The sequence below is a fragment of the Ambystoma mexicanum genome, chromosome 3q (genome assembly GCF_040938575.1).
Source record: "Ambystoma mexicanum isolate Mex_15411 chromosome 3q, UKY_AmexF1_1, whole genome shotgun sequence".
Lineage (NCBI taxonomy): Eukaryota > Metazoa > Chordata > Amphibia > Caudata > Ambystomatidae > Ambystoma > Ambystoma mexicanum.
In genome coordinates, this window is record NC_090926.1 from 1,105,594,768 (window position 1) to 1,105,618,507 (window position 23,740).

At 39.3% G+C, this 23,740-nt stretch overlaps 11 non-coding genes across 11 annotated transcripts; all 11 read left to right on the forward strand.

The window, feature by feature from the left end:
* The first annotated feature begins 1,694 nt into the window (after nt 1-1,694).
* Nucleotides 1,695-1,767, forward strand: TRNAW-CCA (transfer RNA tryptophan (anticodon CCA)). Its single transcript has one exon. It is a non-coding gene; the product is annotated as a tRNA-Trp (tRNA).
* A 1,967-nt stretch (nt 1,768-3,734) lies between these two features.
* Nucleotides 3,735-3,807, forward strand: TRNAR-CCG (transfer RNA arginine (anticodon CCG)). The gene has a single exon. It is a non-coding gene; the product is annotated as a tRNA-Arg (tRNA).
* Nucleotides 3,808-5,774: 1,967 nt separating this feature from the next.
* On the forward strand, nt 5,775-5,847 carry TRNAR-CCG (transfer RNA arginine (anticodon CCG)). The gene has a single exon. It is a non-coding gene; the product is annotated as a tRNA-Arg (tRNA).
* Nucleotides 5,848-7,812: 1,965 nt separating this feature from the next.
* Nucleotides 7,813-7,885, forward strand: TRNAR-CCG (transfer RNA arginine (anticodon CCG)). The gene has a single exon. It is a non-coding gene; the product is annotated as a tRNA-Arg (tRNA).
* Nucleotides 7,886-9,850: 1,965 nt separating this feature from the next.
* Nucleotides 9,851-9,923, forward strand: TRNAR-CCG (transfer RNA arginine (anticodon CCG)). The gene has a single exon. It is a non-coding gene; the product is annotated as a tRNA-Arg (tRNA).
* Nucleotides 9,924-11,890: 1,967 nt separating this feature from the next.
* On the forward strand, nt 11,891-11,963 carry TRNAR-CCG (transfer RNA arginine (anticodon CCG)). The gene has a single exon. It is a non-coding gene; the product is annotated as a tRNA-Arg (tRNA).
* A 1,965-nt stretch (nt 11,964-13,928) lies between these two features.
* Nucleotides 13,929-14,001, forward strand: TRNAW-CCA (transfer RNA tryptophan (anticodon CCA)). The gene has a single exon. It is a non-coding gene; the product is annotated as a tRNA-Trp (tRNA).
* A 1,967-nt stretch (nt 14,002-15,968) lies between these two features.
* Nucleotides 15,969-16,041, forward strand: TRNAR-CCG (transfer RNA arginine (anticodon CCG)). Its single transcript has one exon. It is a non-coding gene; the product is annotated as a tRNA-Arg (tRNA).
* Nucleotides 16,042-18,006: 1,965 nt separating this feature from the next.
* Nucleotides 18,007-18,079, forward strand: TRNAW-CCA (transfer RNA tryptophan (anticodon CCA)). Its single transcript has one exon. It is a non-coding gene; the product is annotated as a tRNA-Trp (tRNA).
* A 1,966-nt stretch (nt 18,080-20,045) lies between these two features.
* On the forward strand, nt 20,046-20,118 carry TRNAR-CCG (transfer RNA arginine (anticodon CCG)). Its single transcript has one exon. It is a non-coding gene; the product is annotated as a tRNA-Arg (tRNA).
* A 1,967-nt stretch (nt 20,119-22,085) lies between these two features.
* On the forward strand, nt 22,086-22,158 carry TRNAR-CCG (transfer RNA arginine (anticodon CCG)). The gene has a single exon. It is a non-coding gene; the product is annotated as a tRNA-Arg (tRNA).
* Nucleotides 22,159-23,740: the final 1,582 nt, after the last annotated feature.

Consider the following 23,740-nt stretch of genomic DNA (forward strand, 5'->3'; position numbering starts at 1 on the left):
TTATGAGGGCCCCAGCATTTAAGATGTTACTCTTAAGTGAGCTCCCCTGTAGCCACCAATTGCTGAAAAGTGTCTTCCTCAGGTGCCATCTCAACTGTGAAGAGAATCCTCCTAAGCTAGCCTCCTTGCAGTGACATGTCACTGAGAATCATTTTCCTCAGTGAGAATCTCTGCAGTGAAAAAGTTTCTCTTAAGGGATTGTCTCTGTCGTGGAATGTTACAGGAAGTCCTCTTGGTTGGGTAGTGTCCCTGGATTGTAGATCATCCTTTTATAGAGCTGCACTGCACTCACATGTTACTGAACAGCACCTTCCTCTGCAAGAATACTAGCATTAGAAAATATAGTCTTATGAGAATGAAGCCTGCTGTAAGAGCACCCGAAATAGCCCTACTGCCAGTGTCTCTGCAGAAAGTGGACACTGAGTTGAAACTACTTTCTTGAATTGATTGCACAGTTAAGTACACTTGTTGCTCGGCACTGTTGCCATTATGGAATCGGAGCAATTGAGAAAGACAACGGTCCGTACTGTAGAATAGAATCCTGTTGTGCTCTTTTTAGTGACCAATCGACACCAGTGTACCAGGAATACATAAACATGATAAAACAGGAAGAAAAGTGATGAATTCAAATGTAATGCATTTTATTTAGAAAAGTCCGCAAAAAATGCACCATTCAAAACTTGCAGTGAGTGATTAATAAGAGGATCTGAAACTATGTCAAAGGAAATGAATAGGTAAGACATGAAAATCACAAAAAATCTGGTGCTCAAGATGGATATTGTGTCAAGTGTCATGCCCATGAGACTCTGTGACACATGTTTCGGAAAATATCTGGCTTCAACAGGTGAAGGATTACTTGAAAAGTCAAGCAAATTAGCAAGGATGTTCCAACCTAGAAGAGGGCATTGCAGTGTGAGGGCATCATAGAAGTCATCATTAGAGACAATGAATACATTATCACTAAGTCAATGACCTCCTAGTTATTATCTTTACCAAGTGGGTGGCCGTGAGACAGTGATCACCACAGATAGGAAGTCAGAGATGTCAGGTGAAATGAAAATATGCCAGGCAAGAAATCTAGTTTGTAGAAATCATCAATTTTTGAGACAGAGTAAGAAAAATGCTGGAACTCTAGAATAGTGTCCATAATGGAAAAATCTTACAGCAATTCTTAAATTTTGTAAAGTGCGAATGCCAAGAATATAACACACAGTGCATCGAATTTACGCATTTGGCCAATCCAAAGCAGTTGCTAAGGATTGGTGCATGTCAGGACTATTTGTCCCTATTTTGAGTTCATCTTCATTTCCATCTGTAGAAAGTACCAGTATATACACATTTTTTAGAAGACAAAACATCAGAAGCCGAACTAAAAGCTATTTCAGTGCATATAAATCAAAATACTATAAATAAGGATGGCGAGGAGTAGCAACCACCGCACTGTATACTCTCTTCAATCAAAAGTGTTCAATATGAATTGCGGAAGGGTTTGTGTTGCAGGAGTTGTTCCTTTCTTTACCTTCGCTCACTGGACCATCATATGCAAGGTGTGTTTTCCAAACTCACAGACTTGCTTTACATGTTGACTGTGTTTTTTTCATGTTTTTGTTGTTTTTGCCATGGGGTGTTTATTCTGTGTGTGAATTGGTGTTCAGATGGTCTATTATGGTCAGATCAGTGCTTTTCCATCAAGTGGCCCTGTGGCCTAATGGATAAGGCATCAGCCTCCAAAGCTGGGGATTGTGGGTTCAAGTCCCACCTGGGTCGTCAATTATTTTTAATTTTGATCTTAATTAAATATGAACGAATTTCAACATATATTAACATAAAGATGATTAAAAGGTCTAATCAATGAAAATCATCACACTCATTTCATACACCTTGTCAATACTGATGTATTACCGCGACACTATGCAGTAAAGACACGTGAATCTTGTCCTGTCTTCATAGAGCTGCCTTGCAACTGTGACATATCACTTAATATTTTGCTTCTCAGGGAGTATAGCAGCAGAGAAACATATACTGCTCATTCAATTCCTTATGAGGGCCCCAGCATTTAAGATGTTACTCTTAAGTGAGCTCCCCTGTAGCCACCAATTGCTGAAAAGTGTCTTCCTCAGGTGCCATCTCAACTGTGAAGAGAATCCTCCTAAGCTAGCCTCCTTGCAGTGACATGGCACTGAGAATCATTTTCCTCAGTGAGAATCTCTGCAGTGAAAAAGTTTCTCTTAAGGGATTGTCTCTGTCGTGGAATGTTACAGGAAGTCCTCTTGGTTGGGTAGTGTCCCTGGTTTGTAGATCATCCTTTTATAGAGCTGCACTGCACTCACATGTTACTGAACAGCACCTTCCTCTGCAAGAATACTAGCAGTAGAAAATATAGTCTTATGAGAATGAAGCCCGCTGTAAGAGCACCCGAAATAGCCCTACTGCCAGTGTCTCTGCAGAAAGTGGACACTGAGTTGAAACTACTTTCTTGAATTGATTGCACAGTTAAGTACCCTTGTTGCTCGGCACTGTTGCCATTATGGAATCGGAGCGATTGAGAAAGACAACGGTCCGTACTGTAGAATAGAATCCTGTTGTGCTCTTTTTAGTGACCAATCGACACCAGTGTACCAGGAATACATAAACATGATAAAACAGGAAGAAAAGTGATGAATTCAAATGTAATGCATTTTATTTAGAAAAGTCCACAAAACCTGCACCATTCAAAACTTGCAGTGAGTGATTAATAAGAGGATCTGAAACTATGTCAAAGGAAATGAATAGGTAAGACATGAAAATCACAAAAAATCTGGTGCTCAAGATGGATATTGTGTCAAGTGTCATGCCCATGAGACTCTGTGACACATGTTTCGGAAAATATCTGGCTCCAACAGGTGAAGGATTACTTGAAAAGTCAAGCAAGTTAGCAAGGATGTTCCAACCTAGAAGAGGGCATTGCAGTGTGAGGGCATCATAGAAGTCATCATTAGAGACAATGAATACATTATCACTAAGTCAATGACCTCCTAGTTATTATCTTTACCAAGTGGGTGGCCGTGAGACAGTGATCACCACAGATAGGAAGTCAGAGATGTCAGGTGAAATGAAAATATGCCAGGCAAGAAATCTAGTTTGTAGAAATCATCAATTTTTGAGACAGAGTAAGAAAAATGCTGGAACTCTAGAATAGTGTCCATAATGGAAAAATCTTACAGCAATTCTTAAATTTTGTAAAGTGCGAATGCCAAGAATATAACACACAGTGCATCGAATTTACGCATTTGGCCAATCCAAAGCAGTTGCTAAGGATTGGTGTATGTCAGGACTATTTGTCCCTATTTTGAGTTCATCTTCATTTCCATCTATAGAAAGTACCAGTACATACAAATTTTTTAGAAGACAAAACATCAGAAGCCAAACTAAAAGCTATTTCAGTGCATATAAATCAAAATACTATAAATAAGGATGGCGAGGAGTAGCAACCACCGCACTGTATACTCTCTTCAATCAAAAGTGTTCAATATGAATTGCGGAAGGGTTTGTGTTGCAGGAGTTGTTCCTTTCTTTACCTTCGCTCACTGGACCTTCATATGCAAGGTGTGTTTTCCAAACTCACAGACTTGCTCTACATGTTGACTGTGTTTTTTTTTCATGTTTTTGTTGTTTTTGCCATGGGGTGTTTATTCTGTGTTTGAATTGGTGTTCAGTTGGTCTATTATGGTCAGATCAGTGCTTTTCTATCAAGTGGCCCTGTGGCCTAATGGATAAGGCATCAGCCTCCGAAGCTGGGGATTGTGGGTTTAAGTCCCACCTGGGTCGTCAATTATTTTTAATTTTGATCTTAATTAAATATGAACGAATTTCAACATATATTAACATAAAGATGATTAAAAGGTCTCATCAATGAAAATCATCACACTCATTTCATTCACCTTGTCAATACTGATGTATTACCGCGACACTATGCAGTAAAGACACGTGAATCTTGTCCTGTCTTCATAGAGCTGCCTTGCAACTGTGACATATCACTTAATATTTTGCTTCTCAGGGAGTATAGCAGCAGAGAAACATATACTGCTCATTCAATTCCTTATGAGGGCCCCAGCATTTAAGATGTTACTCTTAAGTGAGCTCCCCTGTAGCCACCAATTGCTGAAAAGTGTCTTCCTCAGGTGCCATGTCAACTGTGAAGAGAATCCTCCTAAGCTAGCCTCCTTGCAGTGACATGTCACTGAGAATCATTTTCCTCAGTGAGAATCTCTGCAGTGAAAAAGTTTCTCTTAAGGGATTGTCTCTGTAGTGGAATGTTACAGGAAGTCCTCTTGGTTGGGTAGTGTCCCTGGATTGTAGATCATCCTTTTATAGAGCTGCACTGCACTCACATGTTACTGAACAGCACCTTCCTCTGCAAGAATACTAGCAGTAGAAAATATAGTCTTATGAGAATGAAGCCTGCTGTAAGAGCACCCGAATTAGCCCTATTGCCAGTGTCTCTGCAGAAAGTGGACACTGAGTTGAAACTACTTTCTTGAATTGATTGCACAGTTAAGTACCCTTGTTGCTCGGCACTGTTGCCATTATGGAATCGGAGCAATTGAGAAAGACAACGGTCCGTACTGTAGAATAGAATCCTGTTGTGATCTTTTTAGTGACCAATCGACACTAGTGTACTAGGAATACATAAACATGATAAAACCGGAAGAAAAGTGATGAATTCAAATGTAATGCATTTTATTTAGAAAAGTCCACAAAACCTGCACCATTCAAAACTTGCAGTGAGTGATTAATAAGAGGATCTGAAACTATGTCAAAGGAAATGAATAGGTAAGACATGAAAATCACAAAAAATCTGGTGCTCAAGATGGATATTGTGTCAAGTGTCATGCCCATGAGACTCTGTGACACATGTTTCGGAAAATATCTGGCTTCAACAGGTGAAGGATTACTTGAAAAGTCAAGCAAATTAGCAAGGATGTTCCAACCTAGAAGAGGGCATTGCAGTGTGAGGGCATCATAGAAGTCATCATTAGAGACAATGAATACATTATCACTAAGTCAATGACCTCCTAGTTATTATCTTTACCAAGTGGGTGGCCGTGAGACAGTGATCACCACAGATAGGAAGTCAGAGATGTCAGGTGAAATGAAAATATGCCAGGCAAGAAATCTAGTTTGTAGAAATCATCAATTTTTGAGACAGAGTAAGAAAAATGCTGGAACTCTAGAATAGTGTCCATAATGGAAAAATCTTACAGCAATTCTTAAATTTTGTAAAGTGCGAATGCCAAGAATATAACACACAGTGCATCGAATTTACGCATTTGGCCAATCCAAAGCAGTTGCTAAGGATTGGTGTATGTCAGGACTATTTGTCCCTATTTTGAGTTCATCTTCATTTCCATCTATAGAAAGTACCAGTACATACAAATTTTTTAGAAGACAAAACATCAGAAGCCAAACTAAAAGCTATTTCAGTGCATATAAATCAAAATACTATAAATAAGGATGGCGAGGAGTAGCAACCACCGCACTGTATACTCTCTTCAATCAAAAGTGTTCAATATGAATTGCGGAAGGGTTTGTGTTGCAGGAGTTGTTCCTTTCTTTACCTTCGCTCACTGGACCTTCATATGCAAGGTGTGTTTTCCAAACTCACAGACTTGCTCTACATGTTGACTGTGTTTTTTTTTCATGTTTTTGTTGTTTCTGCCATGGGGTGTTTATTCTGTGTTTGAATTGGTGTTCAGTTGGTCTATTATGGTCAGATCAGTGCTTTTCTATCAAGTGGCCCTGTGGCCTAATGGATAAGGCATCAGCCTCCGAAGCTGGGGATTGTGGGTTTAAGTCCCACCTGGGTCGTCAATTATTTTTAATTTTGATCTTAATTAAATATGAACGAATTTCAACATATATTAACATAAAGATGATTAAAAGGTCTCATCAATGAAAATCATCACACTCATTTCATTCACCTTGTCAATACTGATGTATTACCGCGACACTATGCAGTAAAGACACGTGAATCTTGTCCTGTCTTCATAGAGCTGCCTTGCAACTGTGACATATCACTTAATATTTTGCTTCTCAGGGAGTATAGCAGCAGAGAAACATATACTGCTCATTCAATTCCTTATGAGGGCCCCAGCATTTAAGATGTTACTCTTAAGTGAGCTCCCCTGTAGCCACCAATTGCTGAAAAGTGTCTTCCTCAGGTGCCATGTCAACTGTGAAGAGAATCCTCCTAAGCTAGCCTCCTTGCAGTGACATGTCACTGAGAATCATTTTCCTCAGTGAGAATCTCTGCAGTGAAAAAGTTTCTCTTAAGGGATTGTCTCTGTAGTGGAATGTTACAGGAAGTCCTCTTGGTTGGGTAGTGTCCCTGGATTGTAGATCATCCTTTTATAGAGCTGCACTGCACTCACATGTTACTGAACAGCACCTTCCTCTGCAAGAATACTAGCAGTAGAAAATATAGTCTTATGAGAATGAAGCCTGCTGTAAGAGCACCCGAATTAGCCCTATTGCCAGTGTCTCTGCAGAAAGTGGACACTGAGTTGAAACTACTTTCTTGAATTGATTGCACAGTTAAGTACCCTTGTTGCTCGGCACTGTTGCCATTATGGAATCGGAGCAATTGAGAAAGACAACGGTCCGTACTGTAGAATAGAATCCTGTTGTGATCTTTTTAGTGACCAATCGACACTAGTGTACTAGGAATACATAAACATGATAAAACCGGAAGAAAAGTGATGAATTCAAATGTAATGCATTTTATTTAGAAAAGTCCACAAAACCTGCACCATTCAAAACTTGCAGTGAGTGATTAATAAGAGGATCTGAAACTATGTCAAAGGAAATGAATAGGTAAGACATGAAAATCACAAAAAATCTGGTGCTCAAGATGGATATTGTGTCAAGTGTCATGCCCATGAGACTCTGTGACACATGTTTCGGAAAATATCTGGCTTCAACAGGTGAAGGATTACTTGAAAAGTCAAGCAAATTAGCAAGGATGTTCCAACCTAGAAGAGGGCATTGCAGTGTGAGGGCATCATAGAAGTCATCATTAGAGACAATGAATACATTATCACTAAGTCAATGACCTCCTAGTTATTATCTTTACCAAGTGGGTGGCCGTGAGACAGTGATCACCACAGATAGGAAGTCAGAGATGTCAGGTGAAATGAAAATATGCCAGGCAAGAAATCTAGTTTGTAGAAATCATCAATTTTTGAGACAGAGTAAGAAAAATGCTGGAACTCTAGAATAGTGTCCATAATGGAAAAATCTTACAGCAATTCTTAAATTTTGTAAAGTGCGAATGCCAAGAATATAACACACAGTGCATCGAATTTACGCATTTGGCCAATCCAAAGCAGTTGCTAAGGATTGGTGCATGTCAGGACTATTTGTCCCTATTTTGAGTTCATCTTCATTTCCATCTGTAGAAAGTACCAGTATATACACATTTTTTAGAAGACAAAACATCAGAAGCCGAACTAAAAGCTATTTCAGTGCATATAAATCAAAATGCTATAAATAAGGATGGCGAGGAGTAGCAACCACCGCACTGTATACTCTCTTCAATCAAAAGTGTTCAATATGAATTGCGGAAGGGTTTGTGTTGCAGGAGTTGTTCCTTTCTTTACCTTCGCTCACTGGACCATCATATGCAAGGTGTGTTTTCCAAACTCACAGACTTGCTTTACATGTTGACTGTGTTTTTTTCATGTTTTTGTTGTTTTTGCCATGGGGTGTTTATTCTGTGTGTGAATTGGTGTTCAGCTGGTCTATTATGGTCAGATCAGTGCATTTCCATCAAGTGGCCCTGTGGCCTAATGGATAAGGCATCAGCCTCCGAAGCTGGGGATTGTGGGTTCAAGTCCCACCTGGGTCGTCAATTATTTTTAATTTTGATCTTAATTAAATATGAACGAATTTCAACATATATTAACATAAAGATGATTAAAAGGTCTCATCAATGAAAATCATCACACTCATTTCATTCACCTTGTCAATACTGATGTATTACCGCGACACTATGCAGTAAAGACACGTGAATCTTGTCCTGTCTTCATAGAGCCGCCTTGCAACTGTGACATATCACTTAATATTTTGCTTCTCAGGGAGTATAGCAGCAGAGAAATATATACTGCTCATTCAATTCCTTATGAGGGCCCCAGCATTTAAGATGTTACTCTTACGTGAGCTCCCCTGTAGCCACCAATTGCTGAAAAGTGTCTTCCTCAGGTGCCATCTCAACTGTGAAGAGAATCCTCCTAAGCTAGCCTCCTTGCAGTGACATGGCACTGAGAATCATTTTCCTCAGTGAGAATCTCTGCAGTGAAAAAGTTTCTCTTAAGGGATTGTCTCTGTCGTGGAATGTTACAGGAAGTCCTCTTGGTTGGGTAGTGTCCCTGGATTGTAGATCATCCTTTTATAGAGCTGCACTGCACTCACATGTTACTGAACAGCACCTTCCTCTGCAAGAATACTAGCAGTAGAAAATATAGTCTTATGAGAATGAAGCCTGCTGTAAGAGCACCCGAAATAGCCCTATTGCCAGGGTCTCTGCAGAAAGTGGACACTGAGTTGAAACTACTTTCTTGAATTGATTGCACAGTTAAGTACACTTGTTGCTCGGCACTGTTGCCATTATGGAATCGGAGCAATTGAGAAAGACAACGGTCCGTACTGTAGAATAGAATCCTGTTGTGCTCTTTTTAGTGACCAATCGACACCAGTGTACCAGGAATACATAAACATGATAAAACAGGAAGAAAAGTGATGAATTCAAATGTAATGCATTTTATTTAGAAAAGTCCGCAAAAAATGCACCATTCAAAACTTGCAGTGAGTGATTAATAAGAGGATCTGAAACTATGTCAAAGGAAATGAATAGGTAAGACATGAAAATCACAAAAAATCTGGTGCTCAAGATGGATATTGTGTCAAGTGTCATGCCCATGAGACTCTGTGACACATGTTTCGGAAAATATCTGGCTTCAACAGGTGAAGGATTACTTGAAAAGTCACGCAAATTAGCAAGGATGTTCCAACCTAGAAGAGGGCATTGCAGTGTGAGGGCATCATAGAAGTCATCATTAGAGACAATGAATACATTATCACTAAGTCAATGACCTCCTAGTTATTATCTTTACCAAGTGGGTGGCCGTGAGACAGTGATCACCACAGATAGGAAGTCAGAGATGTCAGGTGAAATGAAAATATGCCAGGCAAGAAATCTAGTTTGTAGAAATCATCAATTTTTGAGACAGAGTAAGAAAAATGCTGGAACTCTAGAATAGTGTCCATAATGGAAAAATCTTACAGCAATTCTTAAATTTTGTAAAGTGCGAATGCCAAGAATATAACACACAGTGCATCGAATTTACGCATTTGGCCAATCCAAAGCAGTTGCTAAGGATTGGTGTATGTCAGGACTATTTGTCCCTATTTTCAGTTCATCTTCATTTCCATCTGTAGAAAGTACCAGTATATACACATTTTTTAGAAGACAAAACATCAGAAGCCAAACTAAAAGCTATTTCAGTGCATATAAATCAAAATACTATAAATAAGGATGGCGAGGAGTAGCAACCACCGCACTGTATACTCTCTTCAATCAAAAGTGTTCAATATGAATTGCGGAAGGGTTTGTGTTGCAGGAGTTGTTCCTTTCTTTACCTTCGCTCACTGGACCATCATATGCAAGGTGTGTTTTCCAAACTCACAGACTTGCTTTACATGTTGACTGTGTTTTTTTCATGTTTTTGTTGTTTTTGCCATGGGGTGTTTATTCTGTGTGTGAATTGGTGTTCAGCTGGTCTATTATGGTCAGATCAGTGCATTTCCATCAAGTGGCCCTGTGGCCTAATGGATAAGGCATCAGCCTCCGAAGCTGGGGATTGTGGGTTCAAGTCCCACCTGGGTCGTCAATTATTTTTAATTTTGATCTTAATTAAATATGAACGAATTTCAACATATATTAACATAAAGATGATTAAAAGGTCTCATCAATGAAAATCATCACACTCATTTCATTCACCTTGTCAATACTGATGTATTACCGCGACACTATGCAGTAAAGACACGTGAATCTTGTCCTGTCTTCATAGAGCCGCCTTGCAACTGTGACATATCACTTAATATTTTGCTTCTCAGGGAGTATAGCAGCAGAGAAATATATACTGCTCATTCAATTCCTTATGAGGGCCCCAGCATTTAAGATGTTACTCTTACGTGAGCTCCCCTGTAGCCACCAATTGCTGAAAAGTGTCTTCCTCAGGTGCCATCTCAACTGTGAAGAGAATCCTCCTAAGCTAGCCTCCTTGCAGTGACATGGCACTGAGAATCATTTTCCTCAGTGAGAATCTCTGCAGTGAAAAAGTTTCTCTTAAGGGATTGTCTCTGTCGTGGAATGTTACAGGAAGTCCTCTTGGTTGGGTAGTGTCCCTGGATTGTAGATCATCCTTTTATAGAGCTGCACTGCACTCACATGTTACTGAACAGCACCTTCCTCTGCAAGAATACTAGCAGTAGAAAATATAGTCTTATGAGAATGAAGCCTGCTGTAAGAGCACCCGAAATAGCCCTATTGCCAGGGTCTCTGCAGAAAGTGGACACTGAGTTGAAACTACTTTCTTGAATTGATTGCACAGTTAAGTACACTTGTTGCTCGGCACTGTTGCCATTATGGAATCGGAGCAATTGAGAAAGACAACGGTCCGTACTGTAGAATAGAATCCTGTTGTGCTCTTTTTAGTGACCAATCGACACCAGTGTACCAGGAATACATAAACATGATAAAACAGGAAGAAAAGTGATGAATTCAAATGTAATGCATTTTATTTAGAAAAGTCCGCAAAAAATGCACCATTCAAAACTTGCAGTGAGTGATTAATAAGAGGATCTGAAACTATGTCAAAGGAAATGAATAGGTAAGACATGAAAATCACAAAAAATCTGGTGCTCAAGATGGATATTGTGTCAAGTGTCATGCCCATGAGACTCTGTGACACATGTTTCGGAAAATATCTGGCTTCAACAGGTGAAGGATTACTTGAAAAGTCACGCAAATTAGCAAGGATGTTCCAACCTAGAAGAGGGCATTGCAGTGTGAGGGCATCATAGAAGTCATCATTAGAGACAATGAATACATTATCACTAAGTCAATGACCTCCTAGTTATTATCTTTACCAAGTGGGTGGCCGTGAGACAGTGATCACCACAGATAGGAAGTCAGAGATGTCAGGTGAAATGAAAATATGCCAGGCAAGAAATCTAGTTTGTAGAAATCATCAATTTTTGAGACAGAGTAAGAAAAATGCTGGAACTCTAGAATAGTGTCCATAATGGAAAAATCTTACAGCAATTCTTAAATTTTGTAAAGTGCGAATGCCAAGAATATAACACACAGTGCATCGAATTTACGCATTTGGCCAATCCAAAGCAGTTGCTAAGGATTGGTGTATGTCAGGACTATTTGTCCCTATTTTCAGTTCATCTTCATTTCCATCTGTAGAAAGTACCAGTATATACACATTTTTTAGAAGACAAAACATCAGAAGCCAAACTAAAAGCTATTTCAGTGCATATAAATCAAAATACTATAAATAAGGATGGCGAGGAGTAGCAACCACCGCACTGTATACTCTCTTCAATCAAAAGTGTTCAATATGAATTGCGGAAGGGTTTGTGTTGCAGGAGTTGTTCCTTTCTTTACCTTCGCTCACTGGACCTTCATATGCAAGGTGTGTTTTCCAAACTCACAGACTTGCTCTACATGTTGACTGTGTTTTTTTTTCATGTTTTTGTTGTTTTTGCCATGGGGTGTTTATTCTGTGTTTGAATTGGTGTTCAGTTGGTCTATTATGGTCAGATCAGTGCTTTTCTATCAAGTGGCCCTGTGGCCTAATGGATAAGGCATCAGCCTCCGAAGCTGGGGATTGTGGGTTTAAGTCCCACCTGGGTCGTCAATTATTTTTAATTTTGATCTTAATTAAATATGAACGAATTTCAACATATATTAACATAAAGATGATTAAAAGGTCTCATCAATGAAAATCATCACACTCATTTCATTCACCTTGTCAATACTGATGTATTACCGCGACACTATGCAGTAAAGACACGTGAATCTTGTCCTGTCTTCATAGAGCTGCCTTGCAACTGTGACATATCACTTAATATTTTGCTTCTCAGGGAGTATAGCAGCAGAGAAACATATACTGCTCATTCAATTCCTTGTGAGGGCCCCAGCATTTAAGATGTTACTCTTAAGTGAGCTCCCCTGTAGCCACCAATTGCTGAAAAGTGTCTTCCTCAGGTGCCATCTCAACTGTGAAGAGAATCCTCCTAAGCTAGCCTCCTTGCAGTGACATGTCACTGAGAATCATTTTCCTCAGTGAGAATCTCTGCAGTGAAAAAGTTTCTCTTAAGGGATTGTCTCTGTCGTGGAATGTTACAGGAAGTCCTCTTGGTTGGGTAGTGTCCCTGGATTGTAGATCATCCTTTTATAGAGCTGCACTGCACTCACATGTTACTGAACAGCACCTTCCTCTGCAAGAATACTAGCATTAGAAAATATAGTCTTATGAGAATGAAGCCTGCTATAAGAGCACCCGAAATAGCCCTACTGCCAGTGTCTCTGCAGAAAGTGGACACTGAGTTGAAACTACTTTCTTGAATTGATTGCACAGTTAAGTACACTTGTTGCTCGGCACTGTTGCCATTATGGAATCGGAGCAATTGAGAAAGACAACGGTCCGTACTGTAGAATAGAATCCTGTTGTGCTCTTTTTAGTGACCAATCGACACCAGTGTACCAGGAATACATAAACATGATAAAACAGGAAGAAAAGTGATGAATTCAAATGTAATGCATTTTATTTAGAAAAGTCCGCAAAAAATGCACCATTCAAAACTTGCAGTGAGTGATTAATAAGAGGATCTGAAACTATGTCAAAGGAAATGAATAGGTAAGACATGAAAATCACAAAAAATCTGGTGCTCAAGATGGATATTGTGTCAAGTGTCATGCCCATGAGACTCTGTGACACATGTTTCGGAAAATATCTGGCTTCAACAGGTGAAGGATTACTTGAAAAGTCAAGCAAATTAGCAAGGATGTTCCAACCTAGAAGAGGGCATTGCAGTGTGAGGGCATCATAGAAGTCATCATTAGAGACAATGAATACATTATCACTAAGTCAATGACCTCCTAGTTATTATCTTTACCAAGTGGGTGGCCGTGAGACAGTGATCACCACAGATAGGAAGTCAGAGATGTCAGGTGAAATGAAAATATGCCAGGCAAGAAATCTAGTTTGTAGAAATCATCAATTTTTGAGACAGAGTAAGAAAAATGCTGGAACTCTAGAATAGTGTCCATAATGGAAAAATCTTACAGCAATTCTTAAATTTTGTAAAGTGCGAATGCCAAGAATATAACACACAGTGCATCGAATTTACGCATTTGGCCAATCCAAAGCAGTTGCTAAGGATTGGTGCATGTCAGGACTATTTGTCCCTATTTTGAGTTCATCTTCATTTCCATCTGTAGAAAGTACCAGTATATACACATTTTTTAGAAGACAAAACATCAGAAGCCGAACTAAAAGCTATTTCAGTGCATATAAATCAAAATACTATAAATAAGGATGGCGAGGAGTAGCAACCACCGCACTGTATACTCTCTTCAATCAAAAGTGTTCAATATGAATTGCGGAAGGGTTTGTGTTGCAGGAGTTGTTCCTTTCTTTACCTTCGCTCACTGGACCATCATATGCAAGGTGTGTTTTCCAAACTCACAGACTTGCTTTACATGTTGACTGTGTTTTTTTCATGTTTTTGTTGTTTTTGCCATGGGGTGTTTATTCTGTGTGTGAATTGGTGTTCAGATGGTCTATTATGGTCAGATCAGTGCTTTTCCATCAAGTGGCCCTGTGGCCTAATGGATAAGGCATCAGCCTCCAAAGCTGGGGATTGTGGGTTCAAGTCCCACCTGGGTCGTCAATTATTTTTAATTTTGATCTTAATTAAATATGAACGAATTTCAACATATATTAACATAAAGATGATTAAAAGGTCTAATCAATGAAAATCATCACACTCATTTCATACACCTTGTCAATACTGATGTATTACCGCGACACTATGCAGTAAAGACACGTGAATCTTGTCCTGTCTTCATAGAGCTGCCTTGCAACTGTGACATATCACTTAATATTTTGCTTCTCAGGGAGTATAGCAGCAGAGAAACATATACTGCTCATTCAATTCCTTATGAGGGCCCCAGCATTTAAGATGTTACTCTTAAGTGAGCTCCCCTGTAGCCACCAATTGCTGAAAAGTGTCTTCCTCAGGTGCCATCTCAACTGTGAAGAGAATCCTCCTAAGCTAGCCTCCTTGCAGTGACATGGCACTGAGAATCATTTTCCTCAGTGAGAATCTCTGCAGTGAAAAAGTTTCTCTTAAGGGATTGTCTCTGTCGTGGAATGTTACAGGAAGTCCTCTTGGTTGGGTAGTGTCCCTGGTTTGTAGATCATCCTTTTATAGAGCTGCACTGCACTCACATGTTACTGAACAGCACCTTCCTCTGCAAGAATACTAGCAGTAGAAAATATAGTCTTATGAGAATGAAGCCCGCTGTAAGAGCACCCGAAATAGCCCTACTGCCAGTGTCTCTGCAGAAAGTGGACACTGAGTTGAAACTACTTTCTTGAATTGATTGCACAGTTAAGTACCCTTGTTGCTCGGCACTGTTGCCATTATGGAATCGGAGCGATTGAGAAAGACAACGGTCCGTACTGTAGAATAGAATCCTGTTGTGCTCTTTTTAGTGACCAATCGACACCAGTGTACCAGGAATACATAAACATGATAAAACAGGAAGAAAAGTGATGAATTCAAATGTAATGCATTTTATTTAGAAAAGTCCACAAAACCTGCACCATTCAAAACTTGCAGTGAGTGATTAATAAGAGGATCTGAAACTATGTCAAAGGAAATGAATAGGTAAGACATGAAAATCACAAAAAATCTGGTGCTCAAGATGGATATTGTGTCAAGTGTCATGCCCATGAGACTCTGTGACACATGTTTCGGAAAATATCTGGCTTCAACAGGTGAAGGATTACTTGAAAAGTCAAGCAAGTTAGCAAGGATGTTCCAACCTAGAAGAGGGCATTGCAGTGTGAGGGCATCATAGAAGTCATCATTAGAGACAATGAATACATTATCACTAAGTCAATGACCTCCTAGTTATTATCTTTACCAAGTGGGTGGCCGTGAGACAGTGATCACCACAGATAGGAAGTCAGAGATGTCAGGTGAAATGAAAATATGCCAGGCAAGAAATCTAGTTTGTAGAAATCATCAATTTTTGAGACAGAGTAAGAAAAATGCTGGAACTCTAGAATAGTGTCCATAATGGAAAAATCTTACAGCAATTCTTAAATTTTGTAAAGTGCGAATGCCAAGAATATAACACACAGTGCATCGAATTTACGCATTTGGCCAATCCAAAGCAGTTGCTAAGGATTGGTGTATGTCAGGACTATTTGTCCCTATTTTGAGTTCATCTTCATTTCCATCTATAGAAAGTACCAGTACATACAAATTTTTTAGAAGACAAAACATCAGAAGCCAAACTAAAAGCTATTTCAGTGCATATAAATCAAAATACTATAAATAAGGATGGCGAGGAGTAGCAACCACCGCACTGTATACTCTCTTCAATCAAAAGTGTTCAATATGAATTGCGGAAGGGTTTGTGTTGCAGGAGTTGTTCCTTTCTTTACCTTCGCTCACTGGACCTTCATATGCAAGGTGTGTTTTCCAAACTCACAGACTTGCTCTACATGTTGACTGTGTTTTTTTTTCATGTTTTTGTTGTTTTTGCCATGGGGTGTTTATTCTGTGTTTGAATTGGTGTTCAGTTGGTCTATTATGGTCAGATCAGTGCTTTTCTATCAAGTGGCCCTGTGGCCTAATGGATAAGGCATCAGCCTCCGAAGCTGGGGATTGTGGGTTTAAGTCCCACCTGGGTCGTCAATTATTTTTAATTTTGATCTTAATTAAATATGAACGAATTTCAACATATATTAACATAAAGATGATTAAAAGGTCTCATCAATGAAAATCATCACACTCATTTCATTCACCTTGTCAATACTGATGTATTACCGCGACACTATGCAGTAAAGACACGTGAATCTTGTCCTGTCTTCATAGAGCTGCCTTGCAACTGTGACATATCACTTAATATTTTGCTTCTCAGGGAGTATAGCAGCAGAGAAACATATACTGCTCATTCAATTCCTTATGAGGGCCCCAGCATTTAAGATGTTACTCTTAAGTGAGCTCCCCTGTAGCCACCAATTGCTGAAAAGTGTCTTCCTCAGGTGCCATGTCAACTGTGAAGAGAATCCTCCTAAGCTAGCCTCCTTGCAGTGACATGTCACTGAGAATCATTTTCCTCAGTGAGAATCTCTGCAGTGAAAAAGTTTCTCTTAAGGGATTGTCTCTGTAGTGGAATGTTACAGGAAGTCCTCTTGGTTGGGTAGTGTCCCTGGATTGTAGATCATCCTTTTATAGAGCTGCACTGCACTCACATGTTACTGAACAGCACCTTCCTCTGCAAGAATACTAGCAGTAGAAAATATAGTCTTATGAGAATGAAGCCTGCTGTAAGAGCACCCGAATTAGCCCTATTGCCAGTGTCTCTGCAGAAAGTGGACACTGAGTTGAAACTACTTTCTTGAATTGATTGCACAGTTAAGTACCCTTGTTGCTCGGCACTGTTGCCATTATGGAATCGGAGCAATTGAGAAAGACAACGGTCCGTACTGTAGAATAGAATCCTGTTGTGATCTTTTTAGTGACCAATCGACACTAGTGTACTAGGAATACATAAACATGATAAAACCGGAAGAAAAGTGATGAATTCAAATGTAATGCATTTTATTTAGAAAAGTCCACAAAACCTGCACCATTCAAAACTTGCAGTGAGTGATTAATAAGAGGATCTGAAACTATGTCAAAGGAAATGAATAGGTAAGACATGAAAATCACAAAAAATCTGGTGCTCAAGATGGATATTGTGTCAAGTGTCATGCCCATGAGACTCTGTGACACATGTTTCGGAAAATATCTGGCTTCAACAGGTGAAGGATTACTTGAAAAGTCAAGCAAATTAGCAAGGATGTTCCAACCTAGAAGAGGGCATTGCAGTGTGAGGGCATCATAGAAGTCATCATTAGAGACAATGAATACATTATCACTAAGTCAATGACCTCCTAGTTATTATCTTTACCAAGTGGGTGGCCGTGAGACAGTGATCACCACAGATAGGAAGTCAGAGATGTCAGGTGAAATGAAAATATGCCAGGCAAGAAATCTAGTTTGTAGAAATCATCAATTTTTGAGACAGAGTAAGAAAAATGCTGGAACTCTAGAATAGTGTCCATAATGGAAAAATCTTACAGCAATTCTTAAATTTTGTAAAGTGCGAATGCCAAGAATATAACACACAGTGCATCGAATTTACGCATTTGGCCAATCCAAAGCAGTTGCTAAGGATTGGTGCATGTCAGGACTATTTGTCCCTATTTTGAGTTCATCTTCATTTCCATCTGTAGAAAGTACCAGTATATACACATTTTTTAGAAGACAAAACATCAGAAGCCGAACTAAAAGCTATTTCAGTGCATATAAATCAAAATGCTATAAATAAGGATGGCGAGGAGTAGCAACCACCGCACTGTATACTCTCTTCAATCAAAAGTGTTCAATATGAATTGCGGAAGGGTTTGTGTTGCAGGAGTTGTTCCTTTCTTTACCTTCGCTCACTGGACCATCATATGCAAGGTGTGTTTTCCAAACTCACAGACTTGCTTTACATGTTGACTGTGTTTTTTTCATGTTTTTGTTGTTTTTGCCATGGGGTGTTTATTCTGTGTGTGAATTGGTGTTCAGATGGTCTATTATGGTCAGATCAGTGCTTTTCCATCAAGTGGCCCTGTGGCCTAATGGATAAGGCATCAGCCTCCAAAGCTGGGGATTGTGGGTTCAAGTCCCACCTGGGTCGTCAATTATTTTTAATTTTGATCTTAATTAAATATGAACGAATTTCAACATATATTAACATAAAGATGATTAAAAGGTCTAATCAATGAAAATCATCACACTCATTTCATACACCTTGTCAATACTGATGTATTACCGCGACACTATGCAGTAAAGACACGTGAATCTTGTCCTGTCTTCATAGAGCTGCCTTGCAACTGTGACATATCACTTAATATTTTGCTTCTCAGGGAGTATAGCAGCAGAGAAACATATACTGCTCATTCAATTCCTTATGAGGGCCCCAGCATTTAAGATGTTACTCTTAAGTGAGCTCCCCTGTAGCCACCAATTGCTGAAAAGTGTCTTCCTCAGGTGCCATCTCAACTGTGAAGAGAATCCTCCTAAGCTAGCCTCCTTGCAGTGACATGGCACTGAGAATCATTTTCCTCAGTGAGAATCTCTGCAGTGAAAAAGTTTCTCTTAAGGGATTGTCTCTGTCGTGGAATGTTACAGGAAGTCCTCTTGGTTGGGTAGTGTCCCTGGTTTGTAGATCATCCTTTTATAGAGCTGCACTGCACTCACATGTTACTGAACAGCACCTTCCTCTGCAAGAATACTAGCAGTAGAAAATATAGTCTTATGAGAATGAAGCCCGCTGTAAGAGCACCCGAAATAGCCCTACTGCCAGTGTCTCTGCAGAAAGTGGACACTGAGTTGAAACTACTTTCTTGAATTGATTGCACAGTTAAGTACCCTTGTTGCTCGGCACTGTTGCCATTATGGAATCGGAGCGATTGAGAAAGACAACGGTCCGTACTGTAGAATAGAATCCTGTTGTGCTCTTTTTAGTGACCAATCGACACCAGTGTACCAGGAATACATAAACATGATAAAACAGGAAGAAAAGTGATGAATTCAAATGTAATGCATTTTATTTAGAAAAGTCCACAAAACCTGCACCATTCAAAACTTGCAGTGAGTGATTAATAAGAGGATCTGAAACTATGTCAAAGGAAATGAATAGGTAAGACATGAAAATCACAAAAAATCTGGTGCTCAAGATGGATATTGTGTCAAGTGTCATGCCCATGAGACTCTGTGACACATGTTTCGGAAAATATCTGGCTTCAACAGGTGAAGGATTACTTGAAAAGTCAAGCAAGTTAGCAAGGATGTTCCAACCTAGAAGAGGGCATTGCAGTGTGAGGGCATCATAGAAGTCATCATTAGAGACAATGAATACATTATCACTAAGTCAATGACCTCCTAGTTATTATCTTTACCAAGTGGGTGGCCGTGAGACAGTGATCACCACAGATAGGAAGTCAGAGATGTCAGGTGAAATGAAAATATGCCAGGCAAGAAATCTAGTTTGTAGAAATCATCAATTTTTGAGACAGAGTAAGAAAATGCTGGAACTCTAGAATAGTGTCCATAATGGAAAAATCTTACAGCAATTCTTAAATTTTGTAAAGTGCGAATGCCAAGAATATAACACACAGTGCATCGAATTTACGCATTTGGCCAATCCAAAGCAGTTGCTAAGGATTGGTGTATGTCAGGACTATTTGTCCCTATTTTGAGTTCATCTTCATTTCCATCTATAGAAAGTACCAGTACATACAAATTTTTTAGAAGACAAAACATCAGAAGCCAAACTAAAAGCTATTTCAGTGCATATAAATCAAAATACTATAAATAAGGATGGCGAGGAGTAGCAACCACCGCACTGTATACTCTCTTCAATCAAAAGTGTTCAATATGAATTGCGGAAGGGTTTGTGTTGCAGGAGTTGTTCCTTTCTTTACCTTCGCTCACTGGACCTTCATATGCAAGGTGTGTTTTCCAAACTCACAGACTTGCTCTACATGTTGACTGTGTTTTTTTTTCATGTTTTTGTTGTTTTTGCCATGGGGTGTTTATTCTGTGTTTGAATTGGTGTTCAGTTGGTCTATTATGGTCAGATCAGTGCTTTTCTATCAAGTGGCCCTGTGGCCTAATGGATAAGGCATCAGCCTCCGAAGCTGGGGATTGTGGGTTTAAGTCCCACCTGGGTCGTCAATTATTTTTAATTTTGATCTTAATTAAATATGAACGAATTTCAACATATATTAACATAAAGATGATTAAAAGGTCTCATCAATGAAAATCATCACACTCATTTCATTCACCTTGTCAATACTGATGTATTACCGCGACACTATGCAGTAAAGACACGTGAATCTTGTCCTGTCTTCATAGAGCTGCCTTGCAACTGTGACATATCACTTAATATTTTGCTTCTCAGGGAGTATAGCAGCAGAGAAACATATACTGCTCATTCAATTCCTTATGAGGGCCCCAGCATTTAAGATGTTACTCTTAAGTGAGCTCCCCTGTAGCCACCAATTGCTGAAAAGTGTCTTCCTCAGGTGCCATGTCAACTGTGAAGAGAATCCTCCTAAGCTAGCCTCCTTGCAGTGACATGTCACTGAGAATCATTTTCCTCAGTGAGAATCTCTGCAGTGAAAAAGTTTCTCTTAAGGGATTGTCTCTGTAGTGGAATGTTACAGGAAGTCCTCTTGGTTGGGTAGTGTCCCTGGATTGTAGATCATCCTTTTATAGAGCTGCACTGCACTCACATGTTACTGAACAGCACCTTCCTCTGCAAGAATACTAGCAGTAGAAAATATAGTCTTATGAGAATGAAGCCTGCTGTAAGAGCACCCGAATTAGCCCTATTGCCAGTGTCTCTGCAGAAAGTGGACACTGAGTTGAAACTACTTTCTTGAATTGATTGCACATTTAAGTACCCTTGTTGCTCGGCACTGTTGCCATTATGGAATCGGAGCAATTGAGAAAGACAACGGTCCGTACTGTAGAATAGAATCCTGTTGTGATCTTTTTAGTGACCAATCGACACTAGTGTACTAGGAATACATAAACATGATAAAACCGGAAGAAAAGTGATGAATTCAAATGTAATGCATTTTATTTAGAAAAGTCCACAAAACCTGCACCATTCAAAACTTGCAGTGAGTGATTAATAAGAGGATCTGAAACTATGTCAAAGGAAATGAATAGGTAAGACATGAAAATCACAAAAAATCTGGTGCTCAAGATGGATATTGTGTCAAGTGTCATGCCCATGAGACTCTGTGACACATGTTTCGGAAAATATCTGGCTTCAACAGGTGAAGGATTACTTGAAAAGTCAAGCAAATTAGCAAGGATGTTCCAACCTAGAAGAGGGCATTGCAGTGTGAGGGCATCATAGAAGTCATCATTAGAGACAATGAATACATTATCACTAAGTCAATGACCTCCTAGTTATTATCTTTACCAAGTGGGTGGCCGTGAGACAGTGATCACCACAGATAGGAAGTCAGAGATGTCAGGTGAAATGAAAATATGCCAGGCAAGAAATCTAGTTTGTAGAAATCATCAATTTTTGAGACAGAGTAAGAAAAATGCTGGAACTCTAGAATAGTGTCCATAATGGAAAAATCTTACAGCAATTCTTAAATTTTGTAAAGTGCGAATGCCAAGAATATAACACACAGTGCATCGAATTTACGCATTTGGCCAATCCAAAGCAGTTGCTAAGGATTGGTGTATGTCAGGACTATTTGTCCCTATTTTGAGTTCATCTTCATTTCCATCTATAGAAAGTACCAGTACATACAAATTTTTTAGAAGACAAAACATCAGAAGCCAAACTAAAAGCTATTTCAGTGCATATAAATCAAAATACTATAAATAAGGATGGCGAGGAGTAGCAACCACCGCACTGTATACTCTCTTCAATCAAAAGTGTTCAATATGAATTGCGGAAGGGTTTGTGTTGCAGGAGTTGTTCCTTTCTTTACCTTCGCTCACTGGACCTTCATATGCAAGGTGTGTTTTCCAAACTCACAGACTTGCTCTACATGTTGACTGTGTTTTTTTTTCATGTTTTTGTTGTTTTTGCCATGGGGTGTTTATTCTGTGTTTGAATTGGTGTTCAGTTGGTCTATTATGGTCAGATCAGTGCTTTTCTATCAAGTGGCCCTGTGGCCTAATGGATAAGGCATCAGCCTCCGAAGCTGGGGATTGTGGGTTTAAGTCCCACCTGGGTCGTCAATTATTTTTAATTTTGATCTTAATTAAATATGAACGAATTTCAACATATATTAACATAAAGATGATTAAAAGGTCTCATCAATGAAAATCATCACACTCATTTCATTCACCTTGTCAATACTGATGTATTACCGCGACACTATGCAGTAAAGACACGTGAATCTTGTCCTGTCTTCATAGAGCTGCCTTGCAACTGTGACATATCACTTAATATTTTGCTTCTCAGGGAGTATAGCAGCAGAGAAACATATACTGCTCATTCAATTCCTTATGAGGGCCCCAGCATTTAAGATGTTACTCTTAAGTGAGCTCCCCTGTAGCCACCAATTGCTGAAAAGTGTCTTCCTCAGGTGCCATGTCAACTGTGAAGAGAATCCTCCTAAGCTAGCCTCCTTGCAGTGACATGTCACTGAGAATCATTTTCCTCAGTGAGAATCTCTGCAGTGAAAAAGTTTCTCTTAAGGGATTGTCTCTGTAGTGGAATGTTACAGGAAGTCCTCTTGGTTGGGTAGTGTCCCTGGATTGTAGATCATCCTTTTATAGAGCTGCACTGCACTCACATGTTACTGAACAGCACCTTCCTCTGCAAGAATACTAGCAGTAGAAAATATAGTCTTATGAGAATGAAGCCTGCTGTAAGAGCACCCGAATTAGCCCTATTGCCAGTGTCTCTGCAGAAAGTGGACACTGAGTTGAAACTACTTTCTTGAATTGATTGCACAGTTAAGTACCCTTGTTGCTCGGCACTGTTGCCATTATGGAATCGGAGCAATTGAGAAAGACAACGGTCCGTACTGTAGAATAGAATCCTGTTGTGATCTTTTTAGTGACCAATCGACACTAGTGTACTAGGAATACATAAACATGATAAAACCGGAAGAAAAGTGATGAATTCAAATGTAATGCATTTTATTTAGAAAAGTCCACAAAACCTGCACCATTCAAAACTTGCAGTGAGTGATTAATAAGAGGATCTGAAACTATGTCAAAGGAAATGAATAGGTAAGACATGAAAATCACAAAAAATCTGGTGCTCAAGATGGATATTGTGTCAAGTGTCATGCCCATGAGACTCTGTGACACATGTTTCGGAAAATATCTGGCTTCAACAGGTGAAGGATTACTTGAAAAGTCAAGCAAATTAGCAAGGATGTTCCAACCTAGAAGAGGGCATTGCAGTGTGAGGGCATCATAGAAGTCATCATTAGAGACAATGAATACATTATCACTAAGTCAATGACCTCCTAGTTATTATCTTTACCAAGTGGGTGGCCGTGAGACAGTGATCACCACAGATAGGAAGTCAGAGATGTCAGGTGAAATGAAAATATGCCAGGCAAGAAATCTAGTTTGTAGAAATCATCAATTTTTGAGACAGAGTAAGAAAAATGCTGGAACTCTAGAATAGTGTCCATAATGGAAAAATCTTACAGCAATTCTTAAATTTTGTAAAGTGCGAATGCCAAGAATATAACACACAGTGCATCGAATTTACGCATTTGGCCAATCCAAAGCAGTTGCTAAGGATTGGTGCATGTCAGGACTATTTGTCCCTATTTTGAGTTCATCTTCATTTCCA